The sequence below is a fragment of the Aotus nancymaae genome, unplaced genomic scaffold (genome assembly GCF_030222135.1).
Source record: "Aotus nancymaae isolate 86718 unplaced genomic scaffold, 86718_ANA_hifiasm-v0.15.2.pri h1tg000039l, whole genome shotgun sequence".
NCBI lineage: Eukaryota > Metazoa > Chordata > Mammalia > Primates > Aotidae > Aotus > Aotus nancymaae.
The window spans coordinates 2,885,738-2,902,767 of record NW_026988453.1 but is presented as its reverse complement, the minus strand read 5'-3'; positions in this window follow the sequence as shown (position 1 = coordinate 2,902,767).

Genomic DNA, 17,030 nt, shown 5'->3' with positions numbered 1-17,030 from the left:
TAGGGTATTGAAGTCTCCCACTGTTATTGTGTGGGAGTCTAAGTCTCTCTGAAGGTCTCTAAGAACTTGCTTTATGACTCTGGGTGCTCCTGTGTTGGGTGCATATATATTTAGAATAGTCAGGCCTTCTTGTTGAATTAAACCGTTTACCATTATGTAACGCCCTTGTATTTTTTTTTTTTTTATCTTTGTTGGTGTAAAGCCTGTTTTGTCTGACATTAAGATTGCAACCCTTGCTTTTTTTCTGCTTTTCATTTGCTTGGTAGATTTTTCTCCATCCCTTTATTTTGAACCTATGGGTGTCATTGCATGTGAGATGGGTTTCTTGAGGGCAGCATATCATTGGGTCTTGCTTCTTTATCCAGCTTGCAACTCTGCACCTTTTAACTGAATCATTTAGCCCATTTACATTCAAGGTTAGTATTGATATGGATGGATTTTGTCCTGTCATTGTGCTATTAGCTGGTTATTATGTTAGGTTGCTTTATAGTGTTATTGGTCTGTATACTTAAGTGTGTTTTTGTAGTGGTTGCTAATAGTCTTTCTATATAAAATTCCTTTTTAAGAGTATGATAAAGTCAACCATTTCCTTTTTAAGAGTGTGATGAATTAAATTTCTCAAGTGATCTCTCCTAATGCTGTATTTTATCATCTGAATAACACCTGGGTTCACAGGTTGAATCAGTCAGGGAACTCAGTAGGAGAGCAGAAAGATGAAAAGAATACTAGCAGGGATCAGTTACATTTCCTGGGCAATGGAGTAGCTGTTTTCTAGTGATGTATGCTTTAAAGTAGCTCACAGATTCTCCCGAGGGTACAGGCAGCGAAGCCTCCCTCCATCCTCCTCCCTCACTGAGGAGCTCTCCACCACAGATCTGTTGCAGGTTCTGGTGCTCTGACACTGCTTGTCTTCTCTGCACTGTCTGTGGTTTGGAACACCCACTACTGATGTACGTATACTGTTTTACTGTAGCTAGTGGTGTCCTTGTTGTTCCTGCCAATCCCTGAAGCATTGCCGATGAATGAAATGATATTGTTCGGGGAGCTGAAGTAAGAATGTGACTATGGGAAAGCCTCCAAATGGATGTAGTTTCCTATTGTCTGAAAAATGAGGGAACTAGAGGAGATGATCTCTCAGATGAAGTCTCAGACCTCTTCTAGTTCTCTAATTCTGGATTTTTCTTCTCTCTTCTCTTTGTTTTGCCTCTTCTGTGTTTTGTCCACTATCCTACTAGCTTTGGTAGTTTCAGGTCCCACTGAAAAAGCTGTTTTTGTGAGAATAGATGCTGGTTGTAGTGACCGCTTATTCTTCCTCCCCCAAAGCAAACTGACCAAACTGTGTGTTAGAGAAACACCTCCTGTCATGTCCTCCCTGTTTATGCCAGCTTTGTAAAAACTTGTATAGATTTAGGGGTACAGCTGCAGTTTTGTTCCATAGGCGTATCAAATAGTGGTGAAGTCTGGGTGTTTAGTGTAACCATCATCTGAACAGTGTACGTTGTACCCTTTAGGTAATTTCTCACCCCTCCTCTCCACTCTTCCATGTTTCCAATGTCTATTATTCCACACTCTGTATTCATGTGTATACATTATTTAGTTCCCACTTATAAATAAGAACATGCAGTATTTGCTTTCTGTTTCTGAACTATTTCACTTAATGGCCTCCAGTTCTGTCCATGCTGCTGCCAAAGACATGATCGCATTCTTTTTTATGGCTGAGTACAATTCCTTTGTGTCTATATACCACATTTTTAAAACCAGTTATCTGTTGATATTAGGTTGGTTCCATGTGTTTGCTATTGCAAATAGTACTGCAATAAACATACGAGTACAAATATCTTTTTGATATAATGATTTCTTTTCCTTTGGGTAGGTACCCAGTAGTTGGATTTTTTTTAAAGTTTATTAATTGTTAGATGTTTAGGGGTTAATTCACCACAAAGGGATTCTTCTTTGGGGAGAAATATTTTTGAGGTTCTTCTGGAGCTTAGGAGATCAATAATAATAAACTCTAGAAAGATAAAGATACGGTTTTACAACAACAGTAACAAACAGTATTTTTCAAGTTTTTTTATGCATTTCATTCCACCTTATAAAATTAAAAGTTATTTGTGGGTAAAAGAAAGGAAGAATGAATATGGTACATTTTATTCAGAATTACATAATAGCATTTTTCTGAAGCTTCCCTAGAGGAATTTTAAAGCTGTTAGTGTCACTCTCTCACTTCTTAAAGTGGTTAACTCAGCTCATAAACTGGACTCAAGTAAATTTTTTAAATGCCTATAAAATTTAAAAAATTAAAAAATTTATTTTTCAGCATCAATTGACAAAATGTTAATTTTTCTTTAAGACTAGTTTGTTAACTTCATAAAAAGAGAAATAGTTTGACTAATAAAAGCCACAGTGTCTGTCTTTTGTGGTAAGCACAGAGGCATTGATAAAAGGATCTTAACTGTCAAGGATCATTTAAAACCAATGAATTAAAAATCGGGAGGTCAGGGAGAGCTGTACAGAGATGATAAGGCTGTCTGTATTTGTCTTAACAAAGGAAGTATTAAACCAGAGTGATTTTCTCCTTCGTTCTTTCCCCGCATCAGGAAGGAACGTGAAACTCAATTTTACCCTTGGTTGAAAAGGTGCTAATTTGTCTGACAAGTTGTTAGAATCGTAGGATGCTCAAGGTATCCTTGATGTCTCAAACCTTCATGCTGAGTGAAGCATGCCTCTAATGTGTCAATATTTAGGAGATATTTTATATCTTATTAGGTAAGAACAATATCAACCACCTGAATGCAGATGGGGCAGGAACTTGTCCTCTGCCAAAGAGAAAACCTTCAACTCATTATAACCAAGGCAATTTTTTAATCACCCTCATTCAACTAAATATTTGATTAGAATTAACTTTATGCTCTTACATTGTAGAGAACTTAAGGGAATTTTCTCCACATTTTCTGCCTTTTTTTGGCAGGTGTGATCTCCAAATCCTTTCCTTTATTGATTGCAGTATCAATGAGTATTTATCAAGAAGGCTCCTAAGAGAGATGGAAATGGAAATATGAAAACTCTAATTCCTTTTCTTTTTAATTGTGTATTTATTGATTTTTTCCATATACATTCTAAAGCCAAGAATTAGCTGTATGAATGACCTTTGCATGTTAACTAAAGCCTAATTGGTAAACTGATAACTGAGAGGAAATTTCTATTGGAGAAAAAGACATTTTCCTAGCACATAAGTCACCCCAGGTTGCATCGCTGCTAATAATGGCTAACACATATAACTCTTCCTATGGGCTAGATACTGTGATGTGTGCTTTTATTTATATTAACTCTGCTAATTCTCTTAATAACCCTGTGAGGTGAGCATTATTATTTTGGCTTTACAGAGGCAGAAGAGTGACTTGACAAAAATTGCATGGCTATAAAGTGATTCAAACTCAGACTTCAGAGTCCAGCTTCTAACTCCTGCGCTGGGCTGCTGCTTTTTCTCATATATGGAAACCTTATCTAGCAGTGATGAAGTATGCTAGATGGGACTGCATTGCCAATGCAGGAAAAAATGTTCCTATAGTCAAATAAAACCTTTTGTGAGATCTGCTTGCAGCTGAGTTTTTCAAAAGAAAAAATTACAAAATAAATGTTAATATTTGCAATAACATTTACTTGTTACTCTTTGGACTAGCATTATACAAATATGTACCTTGCTTCCTTAGCAACTTTAAGATAAAGTGTAGGCTATCCATGTACAATATAATTGCTTGATTCAGTTGATACTGACATGGGGAGAAAATAAAGGGAAACTGGCAAGGTTCATGTAGTAATTTTAATTTATCAAATGGTTCAGTTAACTAACCATACAGTTAATTGCCTTAGGATTAATTTTGAAGAGGACAAATGTCTTACTGAGTGAACAGGAACAATAAGATCATATTGTAAAAGGCTGATAAAAAGGCCACCTGTTAGTTATCATTATGGACTAAATCTGTGGCTCTCAGTCTTGATTGTACATCAGACTCTACTGGGGAACGTCTAGAACTTCTGTTGCTCAGGCTGGAACTTAGACCAGTTAGGATAGACTCTCCAGGCTGTGTCCCAGGCATCAGTAATTTTCAAAGCTCCCCAGGTGATTTCATTGTGTGACCAAGTTTATAATTCACTGACTTAAATGTAAGCTTTCATGTAAAACTCTATTTAAAAAACATGCTTCAAACCGTTAAAATAAATATCAAATGACTTTTCTTGGAGTTTTTTTTGTCTGAATCAGGAGTTACAACATAATTACTTGAATATTCTAGTACCTGAGGTGTATTAAAAAGTCATTTGTTAAGGTGTATTTACTAAGAACAAGTGATCTTCTCTAACAGTCTAAAAGATTCCATAGAAGTCAGGGATATATTTTAATGATTAGTTACATAATTTATGCCTGAAAAGTTGACAATGTTCAGAACACATTTGTATGTAGATGTGCTAATCTCTTCTGCCCTCCTGACCTGCTTACTTACAGAGACAACAACCATGGTGCTTATGCCATGTGGTTTCTGGTTCTCTTAGGCCAATAGGAAGTCCAGTCCCCCACACCTAGATTTAAAGGTGGGAGAAAAATCAGGTTTTCCCTTATTCCTTTGGCTCCTTCCAAGTGTCTGTTTCCTTCCACTGAAGGTCACTGCTGTTCTCAGGGTCGCCTCCTCCACTGGCTCTCTCACATGCTGGGTTCTTCACTTCTTTTCCTCACACCTTTATGCAAGGGGGAACGGAATACTCCATTGCTGTTAGTTCCAGGCTCCTGCACTGTCCCCAGTGGTTCCTCCACACTCCACCCACAACTTTATAATAGTTCTTATGGAAACAGACTCTTCTCACGTCATCCCATTTTGACTATGCCATTCATTTTTTGTTGGGACCTTGACTGATATGGTACATAATAAAAACTGAGGCAAGAAAATCTGTCCCTAGTAAACCAGTGACAATGACAATGAGTGGAAGACACTGGACGGCCACGTCACTAAAATACATATCAGAATCAAGCTCTCAGTGAAAAATGTGTTTAATCTATTTTTAAAAGCATGTTTCCCTCTGTTTTTATAGGTGAGTTACAACTTAAATTCTGTAGTCCTCTTACCATTATGTTATATAGTGTAAATGATTCAAGGATACTACGAGTATGGAAATACACATAGTATGGTCTTTATTAATCATACTCTCAGTCATGGTTTCCTCTGAATTATTTACTATTCTCAGCATTTGCCCTGGATTTTTCTACATTAATGTCTTAGCTAACTGTATTGCCTATCCTCATGATTCAAGGTCTTGATCAAATGCCATCTCTGTGACGAAGATTTCCCTGATTTTTAACTGAAGAAATTCATTTTCCTTTACAAAATCTAGCCCATTCTCTGCATATCTTGTGGCTCTTTCCACCTGACTTTGTATCTCACATCTACCCCATCATAGCTGGCTGTCTTTTCCAAGCATCTACACTTTTCTGTGTTTGGCTTTTCTTATTTATAAAATGAGGATAATAATAGTACCTACCTTGGAATTATCAGGTTTATATTAGATAAGGTAGGTCAAGTATTTCAAACAGTATCTGGCACATAATGAGAGACAAATGTTAGCTATTTTATTCTAGTTATATTCTTGTAATGAAGCTATTTTGGCACATGCTGCTATTCTGCAATGTACTTAAGAATTGGGACAGTGAGAGAGTCACCTTTGTATTCTCAGTATCAAGCAAAGAGACAGGCACAGAGTTGGTGGGTAGGTAGTTAGCTATTTCATTCATTTGTTCATTTAATGAAAAGGAGCCAATCTGGTGCAGAGGTTAGGTTGCAGGTTCAGAGACATATTTCCTGGGTTCCAGTCTGATTTCTACCATTTAATGTTTATGTGATTGTCATCAAAATCACTTAAGTGTGCTTTATTTCAGCCTTCTCATCCATGAAATAGAGACAATAACAAACCTACCTCAGTACTGTTGAGGTTTAAATGAGATAATTAAATAATTCACTTAGCATAGTGCCCAGAATATTCTAAGCGTTCAATAAGTGATAATATTATTAAAGGAATCACAAAGTCAGAAAGAAAGTAGTCCAGGGGAGAAAATAATCTATGAGGCAAAAGTACTGTGGTTTAACGATTATTATATTGAAGGCCTAATGTGTTGAAAAAAAAATTACAGTGGAAAAATATATTCCTGAAGATAAGAAAAGCATTTGAGGTTGAGAATTATGTCAGGACAAGGTATCCTTGTATAAAACTGCTCTAGTGATGTGAAAAAGATTCATAAAGTCTATCTCTTGCCAAAGGGTATGTCAAATATGAGATTTACACTTCCTAAGAGTTGTGGATTGTGATACATGCCATTTATTTGTGTGTCAGTAACTATAATCATTCCTAGAGAGGACCCATTCACTTCTCGCTGACCTCCCCTTTCCACTCTGTACATTCCTCATTACATACCAGATGTGTTCTCTGATGTATGGCAAAAAATCTAGGTGAATCAAGAGTGGCAGTCTAGAATAGACAGGAGCTGTGTCTTGCAGTGATTCATTCTAATTACACCAAAATCTAACTAATGGAGAAGTCAGTGCAGTCGGAAGAGGAGAGGAATGCAGCTTCTCTTTCTGCCTTTTATTTTTCCAGAGACTGACCCCAGTGAACTGTTGAAATTTGATAGCCATAATCAATAGCTTGTAAAACAATAAGGTCAGCATTGTAAAGATTCAGATTTTCTGCCTCCAAATGTAATGGAAACAAGACTGGTGTGCTGAGCCATTGAGGTGAGTCTGACCTTAGCTGACTGACTGATAAAAGACCCAGAGCAGAGGAAGAGATAAAAGAAGAACACAGAGAAGATGCAGTTGTAAATATTACATCAGCACAATCCTTGTTTGTACTCTGGGAACATGCTGAATTGTTATTTTGCTGTTGCATTAAAAGTAGAAAAATCCCAGCTCTGGAGAAAATAGTAGATTAATTAAGAAGGCTCAAAAATTGCCTGCAAACATAGGTGCCTTCTGCTTAAGGGGTCTCTATCAGCATGTTGCAAGTTTCTTTATACATTTGGGTTAATTAGTTCATCCACATTTCCTAAATACGAGGTTTACCTAAAATTATTTTTTTAAAGTCCAGGTATCAGTATTGTTTATCTCAAAATTCGAACTGGAACTTTACTTCAGAAGTCAGGTTTTTCTAGGTTTAAAATGCATACAAGAGGGGTATTGTAGTTCTGCATGTTATTGAATGAGACTGCTATCTCAAAATAGTAGAAATTTCCAGTGTATCTTTGCACAACATTTTAGAATTTGATCAGAAAATACGGAGAAAAGAAATAGACTTGGTGGGTAAAATAGATTCTTGCCGACAAGTTTAGAGATTATTTTAATCATAGGGTAGTTTCATGTGAACTGGGTTTTGATGTTTCAGCAAAAAAGCAACTTCTTGTGTTAAAAATCTTTGAAAGTTTTCTAAAAATGTGTCAGTGACTCAAAAGCTTTTCTGATGAGTAAATAATCTTTACCATTTTTTCTCTTTGGCAATTTAAAGGTAAACCATTAGGCACATATAAAGTTCTCTTTAAAATAAATTGAATATTTAGATTTAACTATCAGAAGAAAAAGGTCTTCTTAGCAGGTGTCATGTATTTGCTGAAGACAGATCATTCAAGAAAGAGTTTAGGAGATTTGCTGAAGCTGAGATGGTCAGAGGTAGCCATTTTGAGGTATGAGATTACTGAGGTTATAGCACCCCTGGGAACAGAGGTTCTAATGTAGGTGAAAAACAAGCAACATGGAATATGAAACAAAACTGAATCTTGCATTGAATTTAGTTAGAACTGAATTTATTGTAAGGCCAGTCGCCTTGCTGGGAGCTCGGACACACCCATCCCCCTCCATGCCTAGAAACCACTTCACCACTCCACACCCACTTCTGCACTCAGCACGCAAATCTGTAGCTCTGCACTCAGCACCTAGCCCGCCGTTAACGCCCACTTCTGCACTCAGCACGCAAATCTGCACTCAACACTAGCCTCTGCACTCAGCACCTAGCCAACCGTTGAGAAACCCCACCAAAATTTAAAAGAAGCCCCGCCAGAACCTGCCCAATAGCATTTTGCCCCGTCTAGGTCCCACTCCCCATGGGCAGCCGCTCACCGGAAATCCCGCCCACCTGCCGATAGCAGCTTGCCCCCGCCCACGTCCTGCTTCCCCACAACCAATCAAAACACCTCCACTCCCTATAAAACCCCACGCCCAAGAGGAGTCAAGCGCGACTTCCCCAGCCCCTCCTGTCGGACCGCAGAACGTTGCCAGGAGCCAATTAAATTTCTTTGTTCCAATAACTGGCCTCAGTTGCCTCATTCGAACCTCGGTTGCTTCATTTAAACCTTACATTTATAGTAAAATCTTGCTGAGTATTATATGATTGGGGTTTAGCATTTGCTAGTGGAAGTTACCTTTACAAAGCCAAACATACTCTCCCTTTTGCTGGGCCACTTCTGGGTTTCGATCGTGAGTATTCAAGGAAACCTGACAGCATGGGATATAACCGGCCACGACAAACAGCCAGTGGGGACTGTCTTCCACTGCACTCGATTTCTCTAGAATTATTGTTATGCTGTCTACGCTGGAATCAGTGATGCTGTTAGTATCCTGTTTCTCTGAGTTGCTGTACTCAAAGATGAAGTTTTTTAGTTAAAATTAACCTTGATATGTAATCTAAAAAAGTATAATGATTCAATGTTTGCTTTTCCAATTGTACTTTTTTTCTATACCAGTAGGTATTCTAGTATCAAGCATAAGATCTCAATTAAAAAGAAAGCTCAAGAAAATGAAAGTATAAATTCTTTAGTGCATTTTAAACCAACAGTTGCATAAAATCTCTACGTAGAAACTTGAAACTTTGTGCTTAAAAGAATTTGATTTGTGTGTAGCTGAAGTGATTGAGGTCTGTCTTCTAAATTCATATTTAGATATCTTTTCTATGCGAAGGAGATAAAATAGGAGTTGCCTAAAAGACTACTTTGTGGTGACTGGGGGCCCCTTAAAGCTAAGGTATTAAAACGGTTTTGATATAATTGAAACGATGCGTATCACCAGCATTACGTCTCCTTGCCTGTGCCTCATTGTTGCTATTAAGAGCCTTATGAGAATGGGGCTGCTCGTAACGTAAGAGATGTGCATTTCTAATTTTGGAGATTTAAAAAAATACTACTTTGCCCAATCATTATAATGTGAACTTGAAATTGATACTCTTCAACAATCTTTCTACATGGAACCAGAAGGCCAGAGAAAGATTTCACTTGTGACCTTCATCAATACTTGGGAGAATAATTTAAAGGAGTAGCTGTTAATAAAATATTGGTCATTTCTGCATAACATAATATAACAGGCCAACTCAATACAGAGAAACAAGCTCAAGAATATCTGCAGATCAGGTCAGAGATGCCAATTTCTTAGCAGGGTTTGCAGAGTTATAAAAGTGACTTCTTTAAATGTTCAGGAAAATGAGTTAAAGATTCAACAAAAATAAAGATTACCTAGATAGATTTTATACTAAAAATTCATTAGCATAATTTTTATTACCTGTCTGTCATAGCAGTTCACATCATTGCTATTAGAAGATCTTGAACATTTACAGAAAATTGAAGCCTGGGAATTGTATAATATTCTGGGGATTGAACTAAAGATGCCCAGGAAGCCAAAATATTTGTAACAGTACACGTGCATGCTCATAAGTACAAGATAGACTCTGAATGGACTGTGTTAATAATTCCATTATATTATCTCCCAAAGACCTTTATCAAGTGCCTTGAGACTTCCATGCATTTCTCAAGATTACAAATTCCCACCAATGATGTTGAAAGGTGAGTTGCAAATGTATAGTGACTTCTCTCCAAAAGACTTTTCCAAAAAGAAGCTTTCCCTCTCTTCCCTAATTTAATAAGCAAAAAGTCCTTTGAGAAGGAACACAAAGTATCCTTATCCATTGCATTCGTGCCATCATAAAAGTCCGATTTTAGGAAACTCTTGAAAGACTTCCTAAGGTTTTGTCTACTCTTCTGAGGCTCTGATCGTTTCTGGGGGAAAGTTAAAATCATTCTCACTGAATTTGGCTCTTGTACCAATTTAGTTGAAATGGAAATACTTCCATTTCTTAGTAAATATACAGAAAATCACCAAATCAGACAAGCTTTCCTCAGAACAATTATATATATATCAGTATTCCAATTGTGTTGGTACTGAAATCTCGTGAACATTAAAGTAAAACTAAGTACAGCTTCTGAATATATTTGATGTTTTTAAAATAAAAAATTAATAATTTAAAATAATTGTCTTATAGAAGGTTTGCAAAAATAGTACAGAAAGTTTCTGTATACCTTTTGCCCAGATCTGTCTGATTTTAACCTTTCATATAAACTTAGAAAAAAGCAATTATGATTAGCAACAATGCTGTTAACTCAACTGTGGACTTACTTAGATTTCATCAGTTTTTCCACTATTATCCTTGTTTCTATTCCAAGATCCAATCCAGGGCCTCACATTGCAGTTAGCTGTTTTGCCTCCTTAGTCTCCAATAATCCGTGAGAACTTCTTAGTCTTTGTGTTTTGTGATCCTGACACTTTTGAAAAGCACTGGTCAGATATGATGCAAAACATACCTCGTTTCGGGTTTACCTGATATTTTTCCCATGATTTGATTGAGGTTATACATTTTTGGTAAGAATACCATAGATACAGTGTGCCCTTCCCAGTGAATCTGTGGGGAAAATCAGGCTGTTGATATGTCTTATTACTGGTGATGTTCAATTGTTATGGTTATTCCATTTTGGATTCAACCCATTTCCTGTTGATTTTCTCTAATTGACATATGGTAAAAAATTTCACTGTTTATGATGGACAGTTCTATGGTTTTTGGTAAATTTGTAGAGTCGTGTTTCCATCACCACAGTCATAATTACAAGAGTTTCATCATCACCATCTTTCCTTCCGCCTCTTTGCAGTCGGCCCCTCTCCACATCCTACCTTGCCGACCACGAATTTGCTTTCAGTTTCTGTCATTTTGCCTTAGAAAATGCGTTTAAGATTCATCCATGTTTTTGTGTGAATCAAGTTTGTTCCACTTTATTGCCAGACAGTGTTCCATTATATAGATGTCACGTAGTTTGTTTATTCATTCACAAGTTGAAGAAAGTCTGTTTTTGTTCATTTTTAATAAAGCTGCTATAAACATTTGCATACAGGTTTATGTCCAGGCTTATATCCTTTTCAGAAAGATGTGCAGCTTTTCTAACATCACGGAGTTACCTTTGTCCTTTTCTAAAAAGCCAGTTGACTGTATCTACATGGGTTTATTTCTAGACTTCTTTACTACTGACCATTGTGTATATCTTTTCACCAATAACACATTATCTTTATTACTCTTGACTTATAGTAAGTCTTGAAACTAGGTATAGTGAGTCCTTGACTTTGTTTTGCTTTTTCAAAATTATTTTGGCTATTCTAATTCCTTTGTCTTTCATTACATTAAACAGCCTGCCAATATTTATTATTCCTCCAAAAATGAACAAATAGACAAACTTTGTAGCCAGCTTGGATTTTCATTGGAATTGCAATGAATCTGTAGATCGATTTTGAGTCTTTGTAGTATTTTCTTTATAATATTATCCAACATTAAAATACAACATTGTAAAATATTAAAATATTGTATAATTATTGTAAGATTATAATACACTTGCAATATAATGCAATGCACTTGTAATACAATCACAACATTATAATATTGTATAGTATTTCAATATAATATTAAAATACTGAGTCTTCTAGTTGATGAACAGCTATATCTCTTCAGTTATTTAGGTCTTCTTGGACTTATTTTATTAATATCTTGCAGCATTCAGAATACAGATCCTGCCCATATTTTGTTAGATCTGTACTTTAGTATTTCTTTTTATTTTTGGGAGGTGCTATGATAAATGATATTTAAAAAAATAATTTGAGCTCTGGTTATTTATTGCTATTGTACAGAAAGACAATTTTGTATTTTAACCTTAAATTTTGTGACTTAAAGTTTTATTAGTTCTACTAGGCTTTATAGATTACTTGGGATTTTCTATCGACAGTCGTGTTGTCTGTGAAAGCAAACAGTTTTATTCCTTCTTTTATTATCTGATTGCCTTATCTTTTTCTTTCTTTCTTTTTTTTTAATATTGTACTGGCTAGCACTTCTAATACAAGTTTTTATAGAAGTGGTGAGAAGGAACGTTCTTGCCTTGTTCTCTGTCTTGGTGAGGGAAGAATTTAGTCTTTTTCCGTTAAGTATAATGTTAGCTATAGATTTTTGTGATTCCTTTGATCAAATTTAGGAAATTCCCTTCTATTTCTAGTTTTCTGAGAGTTTTTATAATAGATGGATATTTATGAAATGCTTTTATGAAATGCTTTTTCTATATTTGTTGAGATAATCATGTTTTTTCTTCCTCTCTTTTTTTTTTTTTTTTTTTTTTTCTGAGACAGGTTCTCTCTCTGTTGCCTAGGCTGGAGTGCAGTGGTGCCATCACTGCTTAGGGCAATCTCTGCCTCCCAGGCTCAAGCAATCCTCCTACCTCAGCCGGGCCCATAGGTACCCACCACCATGCCCAACTAATTCTTTTGTATTTTTGGTAAAGGCATGATTTCAACATATTGCTTAGGCTTGTCTTGAACTCTTGAGCTCAAGCTATCAGCCTGCCTCAACCTTCCAATGTGCTGGGATTACAGATGTGAGCCACTGCACCTGGCTGTTTTTAATTCTTTGTTCTGGTAATATGGTGAATCACGTGGATTAATTTTTGAATGTTGAAGAAGTATTGTGTTCCTGGGATAAACTTGTTTGGTTGACGTTTATTATCCTTTTTATATGTTTCTGGTTTTGATTTGCTAATATTTTGTTGACTATTTTGCATGTATGTTCATGAAAAATATTCATCTGTAGTTTTTTTTTTTATTATTTTAATGATTTGGTCTGGTTTTGGTATTAGGCTAATGATGGTCTCATAAAATAATTGAGAAAATCTCTTCCTTTTTCTGGAAAATTTTATATATTTCCAAAGTCTTTTGAAAATGTTATACATTTTCCAGAAATATTATTCTTTTCCTAAATGTTTGGTGCAATTCTTCAGCGACACTATCTAGTCCTAGAAATTTCTTTTCAGGAAAGGTTTAAATTACAAGTTTAATTTATTAAATAGATATGGGAATATTTAGATTAACGATTTCTTCTTGAGTGATTTTAGTAGTTCATGACTTCCAAAGAATTGTCCTTCATATTAAAGTTGTGGAATCTATGGACATATAATTTTTTTGTAGTGTTCCCTTATTAACCTTTGCCTACAAGGTCTGTTGTGATGACCTCCTCTTTCATTCTTCATATTGGTAATTTGGGTCTTCTCTGTTTTTTGTTGCCAATTTGTCTAGAAGTTTATCAATTTTATTAATCATTTCAAAGAATCAACTTTTGGTTTAATTGGTTTTCTGTACTGTTTTCCTGCTTTGGATTTCATTGATTTGTATTTCTTTCTATATTGTTTCTTTCCTTCTTTCCTTGGAATTAATTTTCTCTCCTTTCTCTACCTAATCAACATTTGTAGAACTTCTGCATGACAGCAGTATACCTACATTCTTTTCAAGTACTCATGGAACATTCACCAATATAGACCATATTCTGGATTATAAAACAAATCTCAGCAAATTTAAAAAGTACAAACCCTATAATGTATGTTCTCTGACAATTATGGAATTAAACTAAAAACTAATAACAGAAAAATATCTGGAAAAGATTCCCAAAAGTTTGGAAATTAAACAACATATTTCCTAGCAACCCATTGGGTCAAAGAGAAAATCTTAAGGGAAATAAAAATATGTTGAACTAAATGAAAATGAAAATATAACATATTAAAATGTGTAGGATGAAACTAAAGCAGTGATTAGAGAGAATTTTATAGTGTTAAATACTTTTGTTAGAAAAAATAAGAGCCTCAAATCAGTTGCTAATCTCTCTTAAGGAGGTTTACCCTTTTGTCATGTAATTTACCTCTTTGATAGTATTCTTTGTTCTGAAATATACTTTGTGCAATATTAATATAGATACTCCAGTTTTCTTTTGTTAACACTTACGTGGTATACCTTTTCCTATCAGTTTCTATTTGCTATCGTGTTCTTTCTGCTTGAAGGATGTTCTGTAACATTTCTTGTACTGAAGGTTTCTAAGGCAATGCATTCTGTTAAGCTTTCATTTGTTTGAAAAGTCTTTTTATACTTCGTTTCTGAAAAAATATTTTGGCTGGGTATAGAATTTAGGTTTTAAGTTTTTTTCTTTCAGAACTTAAAAATGTCACTTTTTTTCTTTTTAGCTTGCACTGTTTCTGACAAAAGTTTGCTGTAATTCTTATATTTGTTCTTCTGTATATAATGTATATTTTTTCTCAGGCAGCCTTCACGATATTCTTCTCTTGTTTTTAGCAAATTGAATATGCTATATGGCATGGAGAGGGGTTCTTTGTTGTGGTTATGTTGCTTGGTGTACTATGAGCTTCTGGGATCTGTGTTTTAATGCCTGTCAATATCTATAGAAAATTACTAGCCATTGTTTTGTAAAATATTTTTTCTGCTCCATTCTCTCCTCTTTCTAAGGAATTCCAACTATATCAATACATATGCTAGACTGTTTTATAAACATACCTTTAAAAAAGCCTCACATTCAATGCCAGCAATTTTCTATATTTTTATTTATTGATTTTTTCTGACTTTAAAAATATAGGTTGAAATTTCAAATGATTAAAAATATAACTAAAATGTAGAAGTTTTCTATAATGTTGTGACTCAAAAAAACCCTTTAAGAGTATCGTATATGTTCTTTCAGTCTTTTTCTTACTCAAACAAATAGATTTCCTATTCATACATACATACATACATACATACATACTTGTATTTTTAACACAATAGTATCAATAATAATATATTTCTCTGATTGCTTATTTCACTTTATATAGGCCATCTTATCATGTTGATGCACAGAGATCTATATCAGTCTTTTAAATACATTGCATTCCATTGTATGAATTAAACTTTGTTTAATTAACAAACTCACTAGTGATAAACATTTAAAGTGTTTCAATTCATAACTATTAAAAACAATGTCACAATCATCTTGAATTGTAATATATACTTTCAATCTTAAGTAAGTTTTTCACAATATACATCCTTAAAGTAAACTTGCTAAGGTATAGGGCATGCATATTTTGAATGTTGGTAGATATTTCCAAATTTATCCTCAGAAAGGTTATACCAGTAGCTATCACTGCCATCACCACCGGAAGTTTATGAGAGTGTCTTTTCCTTTTCCACGCTGCTCCCAAACATATCCTTGTGTAGCTTATTCCTGGGGCAGTGAATGCTGTTGAAATCTGTTATATTGTTATGGGTATGAAGAATGCAGTCTTTGAAGCGTATTAACTTAGCATTATCATCAAGAGGACGGATGGAGATAAATGAATTTAGATGCATGGAGACAAATGTAGTTATTCAGGCTTAAGTATCTGAGGGTCAGCACCAAGACAGTTGGGTAGCAGTAGGAGTGAAAAGAAGGATCAATGTTTCAAAGAAAATGACATAGGCTTTATTAGCGCTTGAAGGTGAGACCTAGATTTGGAGTCAGAAGACTGAGACCTGAGTCTTGGATGTATTATTATTAATTTAATGACCTGGCTTATTTTTCCATGATCATTAAAAAAAATCTTGAACAGGTTTACTGCAAAGATAAAATGAGACAATTTATATATGACGGTGTTTTAAAAACTCTAAAGCCTGATGCAAATGTAAGATAATCGTTATAATGTGTGAAATGTGAAAAAGAGGAGAGAATTAACAATATCCCAATATTTCAGCCACGCAGTCCAGGGAGTGAGGGGTTATTGACAGGAAGAGATTATTATATGAGAAAATGATGGTTTCAAATTTGCTACTGTTGTATTTGAAGTAACCACAGAACTTCTACATTGAACTATCCAATAGTTAGTGGTACAACTAAATCAGAATTAAGATCAAGATTTGAAATGAGTTTCCTCTGAGAAGGGCTAAGGATTAATTTTCTGACCACACACAGTCCTTCCTCCAGTCTTCTGAGTGTAAATAACTGACAAGTTGAACATTCTTCACTTTACTTCCATTCTTTTTTAAAAAAAGAGCTGAAGCAGCCCATGTGACTGTATATGTCAGCTGGAATCTGGCTTGTTAGCATCTTCCAAACACATTGTACTTGGAATCACAGTTGGAGGTTAAACTTCAGTTTATGGACCTAGAAAGAAGACATCATCTACTTTAGCCTAAATTTCCCAATTGACCAGATTAATTATCTAAAATGTATTAGTTGATGTCATGAGAATTAAGGTTGTATATAACTGGATTGCTTGACTTTTAATTGCTAGACCCTGGTGGGAAACAGTAAAAAAGACACCATTCTTGCCCTCAAGGAGCTTGAAGTTTGATAGGAAGAGATCTGACATCTACGTTTAATAAAATATAATAATTCTGTTAAGACTACATGATTGGCAGAGGGGAGAAAGGAGAGACAAAGGAGGCCGTGGTCAATTCTCCATTTCTGGAATGGGAGGCAAATACTTCAGAAAATTCTAGATGGTGTAGATGGAACTGTATCTTGAAAGATAGTGCTTGTGGGTGTACAACAGGGCGGGATGCTTGAGAAAGAAGGTTGGAAGACCAACTGTATGGATGTGGGAAATATTTTGAAATAGCAGATGTGATGGCACCTGAAAGTAGATCATTCTGTCTAGAGCTCAGGGGAGAGGTGAGTTGGAGCAGTCTGCCTTGGAAAGGGCCATGCTGGAGTCATGCCCTTGCTGTGATGGTGGTCCCTGCCTCTGCCTTCCTCCTGCTTCTGCTATCCCCGGGACCTTGGTTTTCTCTTTCATTCCTTAATATATTCTCCTTTCATTCTGTACTGCAAACTTCCCCTCCATTCCCCCACTGAATCCCAAA